Raw genomic sequence first — 22,705 nt, forward strand, 5'->3', positions numbered from 1 at the left:
TCCCAATGGAAACAACAGTAAAGCTCCTGAGACTGGAGCAGAGTAGCAGGTCAGGCCAGTTCGGATGAGTCTCAGTCTAGAAGAGTCAGAGAGAGGGAAGAGAGGAAGCTGTCATCACAGTATGAGGGGAGGATAAGGAGGGGAGGGGAGGGAGGGAGGGAGGGAGGGGGGGCGATGCTGTACTCTGACACCTGTACCCTACACCCTACAGGGGAGGGGACTCCTTAGATGTACTGTTTAGCATTTATTTCACACTCAGTCACACACACAGAAAGACAGACACAGGGAGCAAAGAGAGCGAGGAGGAGAGAGATGGATTCTCCAACATAAATAAAACATCTGTGTGCATGTTTCATCCCTGGAGCTGGGTTCAGGAGGATGGGGAGGGATGAGGAAGAAGAGGAGGAAGGTACAGATGTTGGATTTTAATTTGATCACTCTTTTGTTGCTGAGAATTTCCCTGCACAGCAGGAAATGCAAAATTGTAGTGTATTCGAGGTTTAAAAAGGTCTCTCAAGTTTTAAAAAGGCTTCTCAAGTTTGTAATTTAGACTTTGAAATGTCAGACTTGATTTGCCCTAATAAAAAACGTATCAACCCCTATAAAAAATGTCCATTAATTAAAATCCACATAATAATTCACATTTCCTGTTGCTGCAGGACTATTTTCCTGCTGTAGCAAACTGGCTCAAATCAAGATCCTACATCTGTAGGGTGAAGGAGAGTGCCACAGATCAGACACGTGAGGTATCCTACACACTGCTCTTCCTCTCTCATGAGGATGAGATGGATAAGGAGGAGCGACAAAGGGAGGATCTCTACTAATATTACCATTCACAGTACCATCCTCTCAACCTAGAATGATTATCAATAAAGACTCACTTTATGTGCCCTACCTCTCACCTCTCGTCTCTCATCCTCATCTCTCCTCAGTTACCCCTCCATTCCTCTCTGTCTCATCCACTCCTCCATCTCTCTCAGTGTTGCTCTGTACATCTGTCCTACTGCCTCTCACCATGGTCTCTCTCTCCCTGGGTTTGTAGAGGAATTAATTATACAAACTGCACCCAGACTTCTGGTACTAATAGGACTTAATTGTGGCCTGCATCTTGTTTAATATCATGGCTAGATACCAATCAATACTGTCTGTGTGCAGTGGACTGCTCTCACTATATTGAACTGTGGTTTAGCAGATGAATCGTGCAGAGTTGGTTCAGCAGGATGGTGTAGAGCTTGAAGATATGGTTCTTGGTATTCTATAGCAAGGCATGCACATACTAACTAAATGTACATTATGTAACCAAGCAATGACCTTCAAGTCCTCAGTCACTCTCATTAAAACGTAAAAATAAACACAACTATTTTTATTGGTTCCCGTCCTTAGATCTGTCAAGTTCATTTATGCCTCAAATAGAAGCGCAACCATTAAAGTGCCATAAGGATGTTGATTTATATGTGTTTGGAAGTAGAGTTGCGTTCTCGTTACTGTAAAACGAATGGGGGAATCCTGTGGAAAGGAAGAGAGGGACATCTCTCAGTGTTATAGCAGTATATGTGTCTACAGAGCACACACACACACACAAACACACACACACACACACACACACACTCACACACTTAACTATGGGTGAAAAAACATGCCAGTAAAAACAGATTTATATCAACAGGCCAAAGTGTTCCCTGTCAAGAGCCACTGGTAGCAGGGTTACACTGACCCACAGACCACGACACCACACCTGGGTTCAAATACTATTCAAAGTAATTTCAAATACTTTATCTGTGATTGATTGAGCTACCCTCGCTTAATGGACTGATATAATAGTCTCAAAACCGTAAACCCTGCCCATCTGCACTCCAGGCAGGCTACAGCAAACGCTATAAGTATTTGAACGATTTAAAATAGTATTTGAACCCGGGTCTGCATGACACTAATGGAGCCATGTGTCTGAACAGAGAAAGAAAGGAGTGGGAATGACAGACGAAAGATGGAGAAAAAAAAAGAGAAAAAACAATAAACAGAGGAGAAGAGGGTAAGAGAGAAAGAGAGTGAGGGATATTGAAAGTGAAAGGAGAGAGAGGTAGAGCATGCCAGAAGGTATGCATTGAGAAGGGAGCCAGTGGAAACATTGGAGTTTCTCTCTGGTCTGGAAATGTGACCGTCTCAGACACACCTGAAGGTAAGCCTGGAAAATCTGTAAAAAATGGTCTATAAACGTGAGAGAGTGTGAGGTCAGCCCTGGAAAAACCCACCACACACACATACCTCCTCCCACAGAGGCCCTGTAACAGACCTCACCTCTAACCTTTAACCCCTCATCTCTGACCACCAGCTCTGAAGGAGGGCCGCCAGCAGGAGATGCAGCCTACTGTATTTGGAATCTGTATCTAGACTAGTCTGGAGACAAGAGCTGTGTGTGTGGCTCTGTTAAGAGTGGTAGTAGTGTGGAACAGGAGAACAATGGCACGGCTACAGGGATCTGGTGCCAGGCATGCTGGGATACATTTCACTGCCACTCAGCCAGAGAAAATATATCAGCAGCTCTGGTGTGTCATTCTCTCTGTCTCTCTGTCTCTCAATTCAATTTCAATTTCAATTTAAGGGCTTTATCGGCATGGGAAACGTGTGTTAACATTGCCAAAGCAAGTGAAGTAGATAGTAAACAAAAGTGAAATAATATTTATTGTTTAACAGTAAACATTACACTCAGAAGTTTCAAAAGAATAAAGACATTTCAAATGTCATATTATGTATATATACAGTGTTGTAACAATGTGCAAATAGTTAAAGTACAAATGGGAAAATAAATAAACATAAATATGGGTTGTATTTACAATGGTGTTTGTTCTTCACTGGTTGCCCTTTTCTTGTGGCAACAGGTCACAAATCTTGCAGCTGTGATGGCACACTGTGGTTTTTCACCCAGTAGATAAGGGAGTTTATCAAAATTGGGTTTGTTTTCGAATTCTTTGTGGATCGCTGTAATCTGAGGGAAATATGTGTCTCTAATATGGTCATACATTTGGCAGGAGGTTAGGAAGTGCAGCTCAGTTTCCACCTCATTTTGTGGGCAGTGTGCACATAGCCTGTCTTCTCTTGAGAGCCAGGTCTGCCTACGGCGGCCTTTCTCAATAGCAAGGCTATGCTCACTGAGTCTGTACATAGTCAAAGCTTTCCGTAAGTTTGGGTCAGTCACAGTGGTCAGGTATTCTGCCACTGTGTACTCTCTGTTTAGGGCCAAATAGCATTCTAGTTTGCTCTGTTTTTTTGTTAGTTCTTTCCAATGTGTCATGTAATTCTCTTTTTGTTTTCTCATAATTAATCAGTGGTTGTGCGCAGGCTTCGCGCAAAATTCACTATCATGTGTTTCCGTTTTCTTGACCCCTGAACTCGGAATAAATTGTATTTTTTAAATTACAAACAAACGGGCTGGCAAAGACACTTGCGCCGTCTTGTGCATGGGTTGTAAAATGATCTTCAGAGATTTTTTTTTCTTTGATACAACGTTTTGCGAGAGATCTATTTTTAATTTAATGCTCCTAACTATTTCATCAAACTTTATTTATTGATGTTTTCTTTGCGAGTGTACATGTAAGTGTTGAATCATTGTGTACGTATGTAATGTTTTGCAGAGGGGTCAAATACTTATTTCCCTCATTAAAATGCAAATACATTTATAACATTTTTGACATGCGTTTTTCTGGATTATTTTGTTGTTATTCTGTCTCTCACTGTTCAAATAAACCTACCATTAAAATTATAGACGGATCATTTGTTTGTCAGTGGGCAAACGTACAAAATCAGAAGGGATCAAATACTTTTTTCCCTCACTGTATATATATATATATATATATATATATATATATATATATATATATATATATATATATATATATATATATATATATACAGTTGAAGTCGGAAGTTTACAAACACTTAGGTTGGAGTCATTAAAACTCATTTTTCAACCATTCCACAGATTTCTTGTTAACAAACTATAGTTTTGGCAAGTCAGTTAGGACATCTGCATTGTGCATGAAACAAGTAATTTTTCCAACAATTGTTTACACACAGATTGTTTCACTTATATTCACTGTATCACAATTCCAGTGGGTCAGAAGTTTACATACACTAAGTTGACTGTGCCTTTAAACAGCTTGGAAAAGTCCAGAAAATGATGTCATGGCTTTAGAAGCTTCTGTTAGGCTAATTGATATCATTTGAGTCAATTGGAGTTGTACCTGTGAATGTATTTCAAGGCCTACCTTCAAACTCAGTGCCTCTTTGCTTGACATCATGGGAAAATGAAAATAAATCAGCCAAGACCTAAGAAAAAAAAATGTAGACCTCCACAAGTCTGGTTCATCATTGGGAGCAATTTCCAAACCCCTGACGGTACCACGTTCATCTGTACAAACAATAGTACGCAAAAATAAACACCATGGGACCACGCATCCGTCATACCGCTCAGGAAGGAGACGCTTTCTGTCTCCTAGAGATGAACGTACTTTGGTGCGAAAAGTGCAAATCAATCCCAGAACAACAGCAAAGGACCTTGTGAAGATGCTGGAGGAAACAGGCACAAAAGTGTCTATATCCACAGTAAAACGAGTCCTATATCGACATAACCTGAAAGGCCACTCAGCGTGGAAGAAGCCACTGCTCCAAAACCGCCATAAAAAAGCCAGACTATGGTTTGCAACTGCACATGGGGACAAATATCGTACTTTTTGGAGAAATGTCCTCTGGTCTGATGAAACAAAAATAGAACTGTTTGGCCATAATGACCATCGTTATGTTTGGAGGAAAAAGGGGGATGCTTGCAAGCCAAAGAACAGCATCCCATCCGTGAAGCACAGGGGTGGCAGCATCATGCTGTGGGGGTGCTTTGCTGCAGGAGGGACTGGTGCACTTCCTCGCTGCCCTTCTTGACACCAGGCCATCCTCCAAAAGACTTCGCCTCACTGTGCGTGCAGATGCATTCACACCTGCCTGCTGCCATTCCTGAGCAAGCTCTGCACTGGTGGTGCCCCGATCCCGCAGCTGAATCAACTTTAGGAGACGGTCCTGGCGCTTGCTGGACTTTCTTGGGCGCCCTGAACCCTTCTTCACAACAATTGAACCTCTCTCCTTGAAGTTCTTGATGATCCGATAAATGGTTGATTTAGGTGCAATCTTACTAGCAGCAATCTCCTTGCCTGTGAAGCCCTTTTTGTGCAAAGCAATGATGACGGCACGTGTTTCCTTGCAGGTAACCATGGTTAACAGAGGACAAACACTCGGTCCTCCCGAGTGGCGCAGTGGTCTAAGGCACTGCATCGCAGTGTTAACTGTGCCACTAGAGATCCTGGTTCGAATCCAGGCTCTGTCGTAGCCGGCCGCTTCCGGGAGACCCATGGGGTGGCGCATAATTGGCCCTGCGTCGTCCAAGGTAGGGGAGGGAATGGCCGGCAGGGATGTAGCTCAGTTGGTAGAGCATGGTGTTTGCAACGCCAGGGTTGTGGGTTCAATTCCCACTCACTAACTGTAAGTCGCTCTGGATAAGAGCGTCTGCTGAATGACTAAAATGTAAATGTAAGAACAATGATTTCAAGCACCACCCTCCTTTTAAAGCTTCCAGTCTGTTATTCTAATTCAATCAGCATGAAAGAGTGATCTACAGCCTTGTCCTCGTCAACACTCTCACCTGTGTTAACGAGAGAATCACTGACATGATGTCAGCTGGTCCTTTTGTGGCAGGGCTGAAATGCAGTGGAAATGTTTTTTGGGGATTAAGTTCATTTTCATGGTAAAGAGGGACTTTGCAATTAATTGCAATTCATCTGATCACTCTTCATAACATTCTGGAGTATATGCAAATTGCCATCATAAAAACTGAGGCAGCAGACTTTGTGAAATTTAATATTTGTGTCATTCTCAAAACTCTTGACCACGACTGTACTTCCAAAGTTGTGGCAAAATGGCTTAAGGACAACAAAGTCAAGGTATTGGAGTGGCCGTCACAAAGCCCTGACCTCAATCGTATAGAACATTTGTGGGCAGAACTGAAAAAGCGTGTGCGAGCAAGGAGGCCTACAAACCTGACTCAGGAGGAATGGGCCAAAATTCACCCAACGTATTGTGGGAAGCTTGTGGAAGGCTACCCGAAACATTTGACCCAAGTTAAACAATTTAAAGGCAATGCTACCAAATACTAATTGAGTGTATGTAAACTTCTGACCCACTGGGAATGTGATGAAAGAAATAAAAGCTGAAATAAATCATTCTCTCTACTATTATTCTGACATTTCACATTCTTAAAATAAAGTGGTGATCCTAACTGACCTAAAACAGGGAATTTTTACTAGGATTAAATGTAAGGAATTGTGAAAAACTGAGTTTAAATGTATTTGGCTAAGGTGTATGTAAACTTCCGACTTCAACTGTATATACAGTTGGGAGAACAAGTATTTGATACACTGCCGATTTTGCAGGTTTTCCTATTTACAAAGCATGTAGAGGTCTGTAATTTTTATCATAGGTACACTTCAACTGTGAGAGACTGAATCTAAAACAAAAATCCAGGAAATCACATTGTATGATTTTTAAGTAATTAATTTGCATTTTATTTATACCAACCAGTAAGAATTCTGGCTCTCACAGACCTGTTAGTTTGTCTTTAAGAAGCCCTCCTGTTCTCCACTCATTAACTGTATTAACTGCACCTGTTCGAACTCATTACCTGTATAAAAGACACCTGTCCACACACTCAATCAAACAGACTCCAACCTCTCCACAATGGCCAAGACCAGAGAGCTGTGTAAGGACATCAGGGATAAAATTGTAGACCTGCACAAGGCTGGGATGGGCTACAGGACAATAGGCAAGCAGCTTGGTGAGAAGGCACCAACTGTTGGCGCAATTATTAGAAAATGGAAGAAGTTCAAGATGACGGTCAATCACCCTCGGTCTGGGGCTCCATGCAAGATCTCACCTCGTGGGGCATCAATGATCATGAGGAAGGTGAGGGATCAGCCAAGAACTACACGGCAGGACCTGGTCAATGACCTGAAGAGAGCTGGGACCACAGTCTCAAAGAAAACCATTAGTAACACACTACGCCGTCATGGATTAAAATCCTGCAGCGCACGCAAGGTCCCCCTGCTCAAGCCAGCGCATGTCCAGGCCCGTCTGAAGTTTGCCAATGACCATCTGGATGATCCAGAGGAGGAATGGGAGAAGGTCATGTGGTCTGATGAGACAAAAATATAGCTTGCCGTGTTTGGAGGAAGAAGAAGGATGAGTACAACCCCAAGAACACCATCCCAACCGTGAAGCATGGAGGTGGAAACATCATTCTTTGGGGATGCTTTTCTGCAAAGAGGACAGGACGACTGCACCGTATTGAGGGGAGGATGGATGGGGCCATGTATCGCGAGATCTTGGCCAACACCCTCCTTCCCTCAGTAAGAGCATTGAAGATGGGTCGTGGCTGGGTCTTCCAGCATGACAACGACCCGAAACACACAGCCAGGGCAACTAAGGAGTGGCTCCGTAAGAAGCATCTCAAGGTCCTGGAGTGGCCTAGCCAGTCTCCAGACCTGAACCCAATAGAAAATCTTTGGAGGGAGCTGAAAGTCCGTATTGCCCAGCGACAGCCCCGAAACCTGAAGGATCTGGAGAAGGTCTGTATGGAGGAGTGGGCCAAAATCCCTGCTGCAGTGTGTGCAAACCTGGTCAAGACCTACAGGAAACGTATGATCTCTGTAATTGCAAACAAAGGTTTCTGTACCAAATATTAAGTTCTGCTTTTCTGATGTATCAAATACTTATGTCATGCAATAAATTGCAAATGAATTACATAAAAATCATACAATGTGATTCATACAATGTCTCTCACAGTTGAAGTGTACCTATGATAAAAATTACAGACCTCTACATGCTTTGTAAGTAGGAAAACCTGCAAAATCGGCAGTGTATCAAATACTTGTTCTCCCCACTGTATATATATATATATGCAATGTATTTTAAACACATTTTCACCAAGGTCAATACAATCAAAGCTGCTTTGAAATGCCTTCTCAGTTTGCAAGTTTATTGCAAGTATATTACAAATATTGAAATGTTCTTAACACAGCAAATGGAACATACAAATCTGGTGTGAAATGTTCAGTTGGGCCAACCCCGTATCACTTCAGTGTTTGCAGATATGAAGGTTTAGAGCGGTGGCCAGTAACCGAAAGGTTGCTGGTTCACATCCACGAGCTGACTAAGTGAAAAATGACACCCCTGCCAATGTGCCCTTGAGCAAGGCATTTACCCCTAGTAGCTCTGGATAAGAGTGTCTGCTAAATGACTAAAATGCCATGTCAAGAGAGTCTATTAAATATGACTGCAGACACACAAATCAATGCTGCTAATATGTTTATTAGATGGTGATGGCTAAATCTTTCTAATTCTTCTTGCAAAAATCACAGCCCTTGAACGGTTTCGAGATGGCTCTGGAAATGGCCCGGAACACCCTGACCAACAGGGGATGTTTACGGGACTCCTGTGCAGGTGCAGGTGGCAGGTCGTCCTCAGGTTGGGGAATGAATGGGACAGCATGATCATCATCTGTGATAAGAGAACATTGCAGGATCAGAATTGAACATATCAAATGTACTTTCCTTCTCTCCAACCACAGCACAAACAAATGGTAATACATCAGAATGACAGAATCTACGATTTTGACCTTGGGAAATGTGAAAGTCGCTACAATGTTTGCCTGACAGCTCGTCAAACTCAGTGGCCTTGATCAGAGAAAGCATTATGGATGGATTAATACATCTCAGCATTAAACTCAGTAAAGCTGCATTCACTCTGACCACAGGCCACATCTTGGCAATGCATCAAAATCAAATGATCATCATTGTGTGTCGCTTACCCAGCGCAACTCGAGAGGTGCTGAAACGCTGCGAAGGCAGCTCCTTTTGAGCGGGGTGGCTCTCTGGTTCCACTCTGCTCTTGAACACCTGTTGCCGAGTAAATTCATCCTTCCATTAGACGCCCCACAATGTCTCACTCTGACCCCATTAGCTTCGAATTCTATTTTAGCCGTAATGACGGGGAAAAACCCCAAACATGGAGCTCCATACCTTGATCTTGACTGTTGGCAACTTTGGGCAGTAACTGAACCTCCGGCCCTGGCTCTTCTTCTTCACTCTGGCAGAGGGGACGTGACGAGTCTCTGTATCAGCAACAGCTGTAGAAGTGCACTTCACAGGCAATGCGGTGTCAGGGCGGTTGGCATGGAGCTCAGCAAGAACGTCACTGGAGGCCTGGCTAGTGCCTGACCTGTGGGTACTTGTGGCCTGGAAGAGACTTCTCTTTGATTTGGGCAGAAGAATATCTGGGGGCAGAAGAGATAAAATAGTTATGTTGTGTATATTTTACAATAATACACAATCTTGAAAATCCAATGAACACAATTGCAATAAAACTATTAAGCTCATGAGTGAATCCTACATGACACGAGAGTTGGCGTGGTCACAGTTGTAAATGAGAACTTGTCCTCATCTGGTTTACCTGGTTAAATAAAGGTGAAAAAAAATAAAAAATAAAAAATAATTCAATTTAGTGCATATTACAAAATAAAATAAATGAAAAGTGGTCAGTTTACTTACCACGCACAGAGGTCGCGGCTGACACATCATCGGTCAGCGTGTCCATCGCCTGGCCAGTCACCGCCATACAAACCTGAGAGGTTTTAGATGAGACATCCTGGTAGATGTCATGGACCGACATCACATGAAGATGATCCTCTTCACCCACATCAGGCTCATCATCTTCTAGCCTGTTCAGAATGGAGTCAAACATCTCCATGGCAACCTGCCACTCTTCGGTCATCTGCTCACCCACAGATGAGTGCTCTGAGGCAGCTACTCCGGCCTTGATCACATTCAGAACCTTGCTGAGGATCTTCTTGGCGCTGTGTCTGACTGACTCCTGGCTGACTGCAACTGTTGGGTCTTTGAGGTCATTGTTGGTAGACGCTTCCATGTCCTGGATTTTGTCAGCAGTTAAATGGGTATCCTGGTGGTCCTGCTCATTGGTGAGGTGGCAACCAGTGTACAAACTCTTCAGCTCGTTCACAGCTGTGCTGTAAAGTTTCTGGGAGGATAACTGGACCTGTTCCCAGAACTTGATCCTACCTGCCTTACTCACCTCAATTTCCTCGTTTAAGTCCACTAGAAGGGACTCAAGAATGCTAGTTGAGGCCTCAGCAATGTTCCTTGAGGAGACGTGGGCTGAAAGGATGTCCATGGTCAAAGAAGCATCTCTTATGACCTGAGTCACTGCCGCTTGGGCCTTGGCAGAGTATTCTGCCATTAGGTTGTCGGTCTGAAGGTCAGCAGGATGCTGCTTTTCCCCCTGTGTGGTCACATCCTGTGCAGTGAGTGGACGGCTTAGAATAATTGTTTCCTGAATCCTCTCTGATGGTGGGAATGGACAATCAATGAGCAGGGAGTGGTAGATGGCAGTGGAGGATATGTCTGGGTGTTCTCTCACAGCCTCCGGCTCCATGATTGCTGAGGGGCCCTGGAGCATCTCACCAATTTCCAGATCGCTGATGCTCTCGACACTCGACACTAGACGTGCTAGAAGGTTTCTAGACATCTGGCATGGAACAAAGGACTCGTCTGAGTTGCTGTCAAGCTCTGTTTTTATCACTTGCAGGGCAGTTCTGACTGACACTGCTGACCGGACACAGAGCATCCTCAGGTCGGAGTGGGAGCGAGACAGAGGTGAGTGGTTCGAGGGACCACTGCTGCCCTGTGAGTATCTGGATCCCCCCTCCAGCTCAAACTCAGACATGGATGCCTTGAGTTTGGCTGCAGCTTTCCGGACCATGTCCCTTGCCACACCATCAATGTCGAGGCCTTCAATCCCTGTCCGGGAGCCAGCGCTCTGGGACCTGGAAAATGCCTCGTACTCTAGATAACCAAGGGCATCCAGGGTATCATCGACCACCAAATCCACCAAATCATTGGACATGGCAGTGATTCTGTGACCTAGCTGGATATTCTGTTCTGTCAGCGACCAATCCCACAGGGATCCACCGTACATTTCAGCCATTTTCATCTCGACGGCCCTGTTGATCTTTGCCAGAGACAGGTTCAGCAGGTGGTCGCTTCCTGACTGTCTGACTGACATCCTGGTCTCCGTTCTCTGGACCACCAGACTCTGCACCTTGGCCGACACCGCTGACAGGAAGTAGGACACCCGCACCTCATGTCCTGTCTGAGCGTCGCTCTTTCCCCTTTGGATGCTGCTGATGGTTGCAACAATGACCTGACCTGCCAGTCGTCCTAGCTCTCTCTCAATCTCCTTAGCGGACTTTACAGACAGCCAAGTGAGCGCCATCTGTCCCATAGTATGGCCATTCATTGTGGTTGTGATTGTCCGCAGCATCTGCTCAGCAAACTGACTGCTCGGTGAGCTGATGCTGGTGGAAGGAGCTTCGGCTCCCTGACTGGCACCTCCTATCAGCATGAGCTGGGCTAGTCTGGCGTTGATCTGCTTGAAGATGATCTCCACAATGGCCATGATCAGCCTGGTGTCCGCAGACAGAATAATAGGCCTCATCTTCTTTGGTCTCCTCTGGATGGATGGCAGTATGACCTCACTCAGGTACCTGCGGGCGTCTCTGTGAACCTGACTGAAGATAAAGTTGTGAGACAGTCCGAACACAGACCTCAGGGGGTCTGAGCGGGGTCTGTCCCAATCCTCTCTATCTCCGTTCTCAGATGCTGAGGAATATCTTCTTGGGTTGTCATCTTCTTCCTCATTTCCCAAAGACTCCTCTGACCTGAAGAGCACCCCACAACAAAGATATGGTAACAACGACAATAACAAACCTTTCTGGACACAAACACTGCTTTAAAACATTATTTAAAAGAATCAACTAAAGTCATACAGATGCAGGATCTTAATTTGATCACCCTGTTGCAGGAGAACTTTCCTGCAATGTAGGAAATGTAAAACGTATAGTGTATTTGAGGTTTTAAAAGGCTTCTGAAGTCCACTTTGACATTTCAGACTAGATTTTTTTCCCTTACGAATAATGTATCAACCCCTTCAAAAATGTCCATTAATTATAATCCAGATATTAATTCACATTTCCTAATGCTGCAGGATTATTTTCCTGCTGTAGCAAACGTAAGTTCCTACATCTGTATTCAGTGGAAATAAATCATTTTAGAGAAGTCATTATTTATACACATGTATGAAGTTAAGGAATTAACTGTTCCAACCATTATGGGGAGGAATAAGCTACAGGGGGGTACATACGAAAGGGGGGAGGGGAAGGGAGTTGGGTTCCGTGTCCTGGCACCAGTTCTAGGGCTGGTGACCTCGCTTGGCCCATGACTTGGCCCAAGGTTGAATCTGACGCTGCGGCATATGGAGGCCGCTTCCAGATCTGCTTCATTGATTATGACTGAAGACCAGGAGGAGGAAGTTGATGATGATGATGATGGTGTCCAGGGCAAATGCCTGTACATGATGAGATCAAGGGCAGGGACCACCACTGTTGAAGAGTCCTCCTTCACCCATGACACGATGTTCTTGCACTTAGCATGAGCTTCAACTATGGTGGACTGTAATGTAAAAGAACAGCCGGGAAAGATTGTTCTAAAATTGAACATTCAATTAAATCCACCGTCTGTCTACATTGTGATGTCTTTATTATCTAACCTGAATGCCACAACTTATTAAATAATGTTATTCTATTCAACTTCCTCCGACCTTGTTGTTGAGATATAAAGCCTGCTCACCAGGTTCCCATTGTCTAGACTCAAAGTGCTGACTCGCCAGCTCCTGGTACATTTACTGTAGTATTGTAATAGAATATCTATGCCAGGGATCGGCAACTTTTATGGGCGTGGGGGCCAAAAAAATCTGAACTCATCATGAGGGGCCGCAGTGGCTCGCGGGTCTTCATTCCCACATCCATACCCACACATGTAGTCTGAGTCGGCCCTTGCGTTTTGGGGGCCCCAAGCAACATTTTGTTGGGGCCTGCCCCCCACTCTGCCAGCAAATGATTTTAGCGGATCCCCTCTTGACAGTGGAGAGACAAAATTGAAGTTTTAGGGTTAATTTCCTGCAATTCTGCACATTTTGCCATGTGGCATAGCGAAAATGTTGCCGTTTTAAAGCAAGTTTGCTGCAATTCTTCACATTTTACCCTGGGGCAGAGAGAACATTTTGAAATTGTAGAACTACTTTCATGTAATTCTACTCATTTGATATCTGAGTGAGCGTGACTAACAAAATCAATGCCCCCTCCCCATTGCCCCCTCCCCATTCGACCATGATTACTACAAATTTAGATAGCTGGCCGCTAGACTAACTTACCCCCCAAAAAATGTTTTAGCTGACATGGGCTAATTGAGTGACTGTCAGTGACTGACATAGCAAGAGAAAAACTGCTGATGCAAAACCAAAATTGAAAACGGCACCTTGTGTATTCTACTATTCTAACTCTCAACAATAAGTTGAGACCCTGACTGAGTTCCATTCTTTTTTTTTATTGATCCGCGGGCTTACAAAAGGGGATCCACGGCCACCAGTTGCCCATCCCTGATCTAGACTGCATCCCAAATGGCACCCTATTCCCTATATAGTGCCCTGCTTTTGACCAGGGCCCATAGAGTTCTGATCAAAGGTAGGGCATATATTTGGAAAATGGCACCATTTGGGATGCACCCATAGTCTATTTTACCGTCTCCTTGATGTTAGAAAATTCCAGCGCTAACTCTAACTCACCCTTTCATGCATATTCTCAGTCGAAAGAATCCATTGCCTGCAAAAGGGATAAATAGATGAGTACTGTTAATTATTAAAACTATCTAACCCTTGACCTCTACGGGACTAGCCTATATACATGTACACCACAAACACACCCTCTGATTGGTTCTTTGGTCAGTTGCAGAACACACAGTATAGAGAATAGGAGGTAAGTATGGGGAAGACAAAGAGCTACCTACTTCTCATTCATCTCCTCCCCTGAGAATTCGAGTTCTGAGGAGGAGCTTCTCCGGGCCAAGGACAGGTTGTAATGAAAAGTCTGCTGTGGCTCCCATGTGTTAGATGGGCCGGCTAAGTCCTGATCAGCCTCCTGCATCTCACTCTCTGCTTCAGTCTCCTGTGACTGAGATGGGCCGGCTGACTCTGGATCAGCCTCCTGCATCTCTCTCTCTGCTTCAGTCTCCTCTGACTGAGATGGTCCGGCTGACTCTGGATCAGCCTCCTGCATCTCTCTCTCTGCTTCAGTCTCCTGTGACTGAGATGGGCCGGCTGACTCTGGATCAGCCTCCTGCATCTCTCTCTCTGCTTCAGTCTCCTCTGACTGAGATGGTCCGGCTGACTCTGGATCAGCCTCCTGCATCTCTCTCTGAGATTTTACATATCACCTTTCTCAACTCTCATTAATTAGCCTACATTATTTATCACTATATATCACCTTGGCGATCACCTTTACCCAATTACTCACTATTTCTGAATTTGGCAGATGGCAAGACTTATCTTGCCTTTCAAAATGTTTAATATAAAAAATATACATCTCTATTTAAAAAAAACTGAAAAACAAAGCCTACCTCCACTTCTTTCTTCTCCATATTATCTCCAGTTGTATCACATATTAATGCTTTAAAAAAATTATGATACAATTACATTGCAATAAAATGCGGGATAATACATTTTCAACCACCAACGACACCAACTTGATGACTGAATGAAGAGTCAAATGTTATCTGATCTGTTTCGAACGTGATCACGTATGACGTAATAGATATACATCGCAGACGTAATTGTGCGGTAACTGCAACAGTCAGCAGGTAGCGGCAAAATCAACAATGAAAACAACAGATACCAGACTAGACCACTGAGCGTTACACACCATTACAGTCAAATCAATTCTGCCTCATAAAAAATAAAAATCGGCCACCACAAGCAGACTTCATCCAAAATATGTAAAGGAAAATTGTTTCAAAGTGTGTTTGTAAAATGTAAGGCTCTGATATATATTTACACCTACGCCTGTTTCTTTGATAAAAAACAAGCAAACAAACATGTACACCCACTTAAAAAACCCACCCACCCTTTGCAACAGATACCATTTTGGTTAATAATAATAATAATTAGTCTGCTGATATCAACCTTTGGTGTTGCTATGCTATATAATTAGCACTTCCCAATGTCTAGACTCGAATATTTGACAGCATTATGTCGATATCACCATTAACTGTTGTGTGGCGCTAGAATGCACAAAAGAACATGGGTGATTAAAAGCAGGCAACATGTCAATCAATGTCAATCAACATCAATTTTTGACCTCATCCAAGCCCCACCCATTCACTGGGCAGCCTATATAAACTAGCTCTCATCATCATCTCAGCCTTACTGATTTTGTCTCTGTCTTGAACGGTTGTTTCCAAAGTCTTCTGTCAGTCTCAACATCGTAACTTTAAAGGTATGCTGCTTGAATGGTGGTGTTACAACTCCCTTCATTTTGCATTATGTCATAGCATTGTGTTTTACGCATCTCACGTTGCGGTTCTATTCATTTCATGTTTTTAGGAAGTTGGTGGATCCGTGTCGGTTGTGTTTTGCCTTTCGCAGTGACTAGCTAGCTAACATGCCACGTAACGGCGTGGTGTTTTGCCCGTTTATACCTAACTAACGTTCGCTAGTTAATTGATATACATTGAGTGACTCTTTTAAAGTTAAGTCTCATCCTAATAGTAAACCAATGACTTGGAGTAGTTATAGCATGCTTAACGATAGTTAATTAGTTGAATGTAACGCGGTAACTCCGGTGCTGTGCATTTCAGTTTCACTGGACGTGACTGGCTTACGGGGTGACAACTGCTAATTCACATGGCTAACTAGTTAAGCCTTGCGGGTTACCATAAGCCAATTATTTGTCCCTCTCGTGTTACTATAAGCTCACTTGTAGGTGGCAAGTACTTGACAATTCTACTTTAATCTACTTGGAATTTATTTCGATTAAAGACCGTGGAAAGCCGGGCCATGTGGCATCTGATCTGTACCAAATATGGCCGCTTGCTTTAAACAATGGGATGTACTCAAGTTCATGGCGCTAACGTCCTTAGCTCGCTTTGAAAAGTATATTAATGCCGGTGTAACACTCGGATCTGTATTTAATCGGGACGTAGCCAGTTAACTAGTTACTTTTCGTGGTTTGCTGTCATTCAAACGGTGGGAGAATTTAACAATCAGCCCATCGCGATGTAAAAATGCTAACTAATGTATTGCCAAGCTTGCAAATATGTGCACAATTCGACTGGGTCCGGCGCAGGGTGTGGTTGTGATTTGATTAGATGACTCGTCTATAGTTTGAATGCTGTTAAGTCGGTGTAGGTTTTGAATATTATTATTTTAAAAAGCTCAATGAAATGACGTTTGAACCAGACAGTTTAACACTGCTGCAGCATCTGGCTGCAGTTCAGTGTAGTGAACTGTACGTTCTATAGATCTAAACATAACTATACTAAAGCCTGAGTTCACTTTGCACAACAGTAACTAAGCTACAGTACCAGTAAAAAATGTCTCGTTTGCCCGTGTATGAAACATCAGGCAAATCCCTGCCTTATTTTAGTTCATTGGTCACCATAGCAGCACCCACCCGTAGTCTGCGCTCCAGCAGGTATATCTCACTGGTCATTCCCAAAGCCAACACCTCCTTTGGCCGCCATTCCTTCCAGTTCTCTGCTGCCAATGACTGGAACGAATTGCAAAAATCTCTGAAGCTGGAGACACTTATCTCCCTCAATAACTTTAAGCATCAGTTGTCAGAGCACCTTACCGATCACTGCACCTGTACACAGCCCATCTGAAATTAGCCCACCCAACTACCTCATCCCTATATTGTTATTTATTTTGCTCTTTTGCACCCCAGTATCTCTATTTGCACATAATCTCTTGCACATCTAGCATTCCAGTGTTAATACTATTGTAATTATTCTGCACTATAGCCTATTTATTGCCTTACCTCCATAACTTGCTACATTTGCACACACTGTATATATATTTTCTGTTGTATTTCTGACTTTATGTTTTTTACCCCATATGTAACTCTGTGTTTTTTTTATTGCACTGCTTTGCTTTATCTTGGCCAGGTCGCAGTTGTAAATGAGAACCTGTTCTCAACTGGCTTACCTGGTTAAATAAAGGTGAAATACAATTTTTTTTTAAATAAAATTGGCAACTAAAGCAAATTGTTCATACTAAATACCCCATAGGCATGGAATGGGCATGTGGGAATACTTTCCGCAGGATGGGTGATAAGAATAGAATTGTGCTGTCCTTGCCCACTTTCCCACTAGCCACAGTACATCTGTTCACTCCATAGCAGTCTAGGTGACATTGAAGAGCTGTCAACTGGCAGTACATTGGTCAAAGGTTGTGCAGAGTGGCCTGGCTTACTCCAGCTAATTCAACAATTTCAGTTTATGGGGGATTTGGATTGCCAAGACCACAAATTAGGCTGTTTTCCCATTAATGTGCATTTCACTGATGGCCCACTGCCATTTCAGTCACTCAATATCTATCCTCCTGTGTTGCAGCACCATGTCTAACACCGAACGTACCTTCATTGCCATCAAGCCTGATGGTGTCCAGAGGGGGCTTGTGGGAGATATCATTAAGGGCTTTGAGCAGAGGGGCTTGTGGCCATGAAGATGATCCAGGTATGTGAATAACTGAATCTGTTCAGAGGCGCTTCTAGTAGGGTTCAATGGCATTTAACTGCTTAATATTGAACTGAGTTTCTTTGTGTGATTGCAGGCGTCTGAGGACCTTGTCAAGCAGCACTACATTGACCTGAAGGCCATGCCCTTCTATGGCGGCCTTTGCTCATTCATGCATTCTGGTCCAGTTGTTGCCATGGTAACTATCCTCCCCATGCATGCACTACGCACAGCCCGTTTCAAAATGCTGGCTCATTGCTAGATTCATAGTGGCTCACTGCTAATGCCACCCTGGACACTATACTTCAGGTTCTCTTGAGCGGTGCTTGCGATATAATTAATCGTTACTCCTTATAGTCCAAGGACCTTACATGTTCTGTTTAAATGCAAATTGGCTCTGGAAGCCAAAACAGGCAAATACTCCATTTAAATGTTAGAAACATTGGGAGTAAAGAGGGAAATGGACACCATGAATCCATGCAAGTCACGTACCACAGCAAGGAATTTTGACTCCCAAAACGAACAATGGTAAACAAATAAAATGTGGAAAATGCGATGATTATGCACAATTCTGTGTCTGGTTTTTCAGAATGCTCTTCACTCTTGTCAATTGATATTTCTGGTCCTGCAGCATTCCATGACATTTTCGAACACTCACTCCCATCCTGTGTGTGTGATTTCTCAACAGAATTCCTACAGTGCACCTTGTGTGCTCTCATACTCCCTCCTGAAAGCACAACAATAGACTGCATTACCCACATAGGCCTAATGGGAGCACATAAATGCACAAGAGGTCGAAATAATTATTCTGCCATGCTACTTGAAACTGACAGACAGACAAACGTCACATGCAATTTCAACTGATGTGTGAGCTCATGGCTTTTATCCCACCACGTTTTAAGAATAGAATAGTCTCTGATTCCAGTACTTCCATTATCATTTGAACACAGGTCTCTCAACACAGGTACATTTTCTGACAGACAGACTGCCATTGAATTTCCAACATTGCCATAATATCATTCTCCACTTAGAGGCAGGGGACTCCATACTTCTGATGCTTCCCAAAACAATTTAACATGCAATCTATCAGGTTCCTCATTACTTATGTTGTAGTTTGTCCCAAAAGAAGACTCCCTTGTCCACCCATTAATCTACCTGTGTGGCATGCTTGTGATTTTCCTCTCTCGGTGACCTGAGAAATGATCAGGACACTGTGATGCCACAGGGCTTCACATCTGAGCCAATGGAAAATAACAGGTGTATGCTCTGTAGATTATAGTCAGTTTTGTTGTGTGCGTGGCTTAGATTGTCTCAGACATGAGTGGATGTCATAACATGCATGCTGTCAATGCATGTGAACTCCAATGCTCCATCTCCCTCAATAAAAACAACAATGGCCTCTTTGCGATGCAGTAAATTACACTCTTCCAACCCTAAGACCTCAAAATGTATTTATTTGGAAAGTTATGCGTAATTCCAACAAATAAGTTACACAACCTCAAAAACATGGGGACATACTTTCAAGCTTCCCTGCCAGTCAGGTAAACAATATCCAATGTCGTATCTACTCTTATTTACTACTGACAACTGCAGGCTGTCAACAGGCCGATTCTTGTGTCCCATTCATGCGGCCTCTCTCAGCTTGGCCCAATGCCAAATGGCTGTCCAAAGCCCAGGTTTAATTTATTGTATCTAGTTGCATGGATGTTACCATCCAAAATGACACATGCATTGTGCTACTAGATTTGATATTTTACATGATTTGCACTAGCTTGTCAAACCTGTTCACCAGCAAGTTCCAGTGAGGTTCATATGTAACCAAGACTATGTAAATGGCTGTGTAAGAATGGAAAATAAAATACAGTCAACGGTTGTCCTGTACTAAGGCTTACCTGGAAACTTCTCAGTGACTAAACCATTGTCAATCAAGGAAGAATGGTATCTGCCTAACTGGGATTTTCACTGTTATATGTTCAGATGATAATTACATTTTAGTCATTTAGCAGACGCTCTTATCCAGAGCGACTTACAGTTAGTGGTCCTCTGTAGCTCAGCTGGTAGAGCACGGCGCTTGTAACGCCAAGGTAGTGGGTTCGATCCCCGGGACCACCCATACACAAAAAAAAAAAAAATCTATGCTCGGCATGACTGTAAGTCGCTTTGGATAAAAGCGTCTGCTAAATGGCATATTATTATTATTAGTGAATACATTTTTTTTTTTTATATATACTGGCCCCCCGTGGGAAACGAACCCACAACCCTGGCGTTGCAAACGCCATGCTCTATCAACTGAGCTACATCCCTGCCGGCCATTCCCTCCCCTACCCTGGACCAATTGTGTGCCGCACATGAGTCTCCCGGTCGCGGCCAGCTGCGACAGAGCCTGGATTCGAACCAGGATCTCTAGTGGCACAGTTAGCGATGCCGTGCCTTAGACCACTGCGCCACTCAGGAGACTATAATGTCACTGTTTAGTTGTGAGTGTTTAATTTTGAACCTTATCTGACCCACATCAACAGTCAAAAGATTGGTTGGAATGGAAACATAAGAATCGTTGCTCTCATAAAGAGTATTTACAGTACTGTAACTGTACAGCAGGCATATTTCACATACAAATAATACAAATTTTTAATTGCTATAGGCTACTCTCAATAGTCTAAAGTGGCTACCTCTCCTTCATCTTCACTGATCCTCATCAATCCAGGTCTTCCAGATCAGTGCAGATGCAGGAAAGGAGATATTGAAAGGAAACCACTTTAGACTATTGAGATTAACCCAGAGGCACATTTGTGTTAATGAAAGAATTTTGGAATCTTACAATACTTGTTGCCTATGATCATTAACTGATCGCTATTATGGTCTTACCTTAGCCCAATGATGGACTAAAGGAGCCTAACGTTACTCCTTATAGTCCAAGGACCTTACATGTTCTGTTAAAATGCAAATTGGCTCTGGAAGCCAAAACAGGCAAATACTCCATTTAAATGTTAGAAACATTGGGAGTAAAGAGGGAAATGGACACCATGAATCCATGCAAGTCACGTACCACAGCAAGGAATTTTGACTCCCAAAACGAACAATGGTAAACAAATAAAATGTGGAAAATGCGATGATTATGCACAATTCTGTGTCTGGTTTTTCAGAATGCTCTTCACTCTTGTCAATTGATATTTCTGGATCCTGTTACAAAAATTGTTGACACACAAACTTACCTTATATCTATTTTTCTTCTGGGTGCTTTCTTCTGCAATGGAGTTGAAAGAATGAATTAGTCTGTGACTGTCCTACAAAGCTGCTGTCACCACTGCCAAAAAAGGTACTGCCAGCCAGTCAGGTACATGTGTGATTGTGCATGGGTGTGTTGTGAAGGGGAGTTGACAGCAGCTTGCACAGTGGTCAGGTGAGTTGGTGAAACAACTACAGTGCCCTCAAAGTATTCACACCCCTTGACTTTTTCCACATTTTGTTATTACATTTAGATTTTGTGTCACTGATCTACACACAATACCCCATCATGTCAAAGTGGAATTATGTTTTTTAGAAATGTTTACAAATTAATAAAAATGGAAAGGTGAAATGCCATGAGTCAATAAGTATTCAACCCCTTTGTTTTGGCAAGCCTAAATTACTTCAGGAGTAAAAATGTGTTTAACACGTCAGATAAGTTGCATGGACTCACTCTGTGCAATAATGGTGTTTAACATGATTTTTTAATGACTACCCCATCTCTGTACCCCACACATACAATTTATCTGTAAGGTCTCTCAGTCAAGCAGGGTGGTGGCGGCATCATGTTATGGGTATGCTTGTCATCGGCAGGGACAAGGGAGTTTTTTAGGATAAAAATAAAAGGAATAGGGCTAAGAACAGGCAAAATCCTAAAGGAAAACCTGTTTCAGTCTGCTTTCCTACAGACACTGGGAGACAAATCCACCTTTCAGGAGGACAATAACCTGAAACGCAAGGCCAAATATACACAGAGTATACCAAACATTAGGAACATCTTCTATGGCAAGACTTGAAAATGGCTATCTAGCAATAATCAACAACCAACTTGAAAGAGCTTGAAGAATATTTTAAAGAATAATGGGTAAATATTGTACAATCCTGGTTTGTAAAGCTCTTAGAGACTTACCCAGAAAGCCAGCTGTAATTGCTGCCAAAGTAGATTCTAACATGCATTGACTCAGGGGGTTGAATACTTACCTAATCAAAATATATTCGTATTTTATTTTCCATTAATAAAAAAAAAAGTCGAATTTTTGTGCCACTTTGTAACAACAAAATGTGGAAAAAGTCAAGGGGTGTGAATACTTTTTGAAGGCACTGTATTTCTCCTTTAACATGCGTGTGAAAGAGACATACTGTGTAAGTAGATATTGCTAATTAGTGTAGATCATTTTGTTACTAGCACATATATTATATTCATAAGAGATAGATTAAGGAGTTTGGGGTTATTTTGAGAGGTTCACCAACTACACAGCTGTAACCTGCTGCTGAAATCACAAATCTGTAAATTAGTCAGACAGACCAGAGAATAGATAGAATCTGTGTTGATCCTAAACCTAAACACAAATTACCATTCATTTCACAACTGCAGCTATTTTTCCATGTCTGATCTGCAGGGCAAATATATTTATTTTTGACTCTCAAGACACCCTCATGAGAACAAAAATTAAGTAAAATGCTGATGAGGCCCATATATGCACTTCCCACCCGTTATAGTTGCTGTTGGTTTCTGCATTAGGGGGACTACAGGGGACAACTCTTTGTTTGTTTGGTGTTAAGGTTCATTCATCATAAAGACATTTCTCCAGCCTATTATATTACAGGAGTACCTCAGGACAGACCAAAACAATAAATGTGATAAAGATGCACTGAAACACGAGGAGAGAGAAATGATTTGGCTGAATGCAGATCCAAACGCCTTATGAGGAGAAATGTAGGTGTTGGAATGCTACCTATCCTGACTG

The 22,705-nt window shown here is 42.9% G+C and overlaps 1 long non-coding RNA gene and 1 pseudogene across 2 annotated transcripts in view; one reads left to right on the forward strand and one right to left on the reverse strand.

Annotated features, from left to right (window-relative positions):
- Window positions 1-9,150: 9,150 nt before the first annotated feature.
- LOC311125163 lies at window positions 9,151-9,687 on the reverse strand. Its single transcript, XR_014612846.1, has 3 exons — window positions 9,642-9,687; window positions 9,484-9,543; window positions 9,151-9,367 (listed from the first exon to the last, which is right to left on the reverse strand). It is a non-coding gene; the product is annotated as an uncharacterized lncRNA (long non-coding RNA).
- Window positions 9,688-15,416: 5,729 nt separating this feature from the next.
- The window catches only part of LOC311125166 (nucleoside diphosphate kinase A-like), a 61,500-nt pseudogene continuing 54,211 nt past the window's right edge, over window positions 15,417-22,705 (forward strand). The window contains exons 1-3 of the transcript XR_014615167.1: window positions 15,417-15,493; window positions 17,610-17,732; window positions 17,830-17,931. The product of XR_014615167.1 is annotated as a nucleoside diphosphate kinase A-like (transcript). The remainder of the gene's footprint in view (window positions 15,494-17,609; window positions 17,733-17,829; window positions 17,932-22,705) is intronic.

Source organism: Coregonus lavaretus (assembly GCF_964263955.1).
Source record: "Coregonus lavaretus genome assembly, contig: HAP1_SCAFFOLD_1053, whole genome shotgun sequence".
NCBI classification, from domain to species: domain Eukaryota; kingdom Metazoa; phylum Chordata; class Actinopteri; order Salmoniformes; family Salmonidae; genus Coregonus; species Coregonus lavaretus.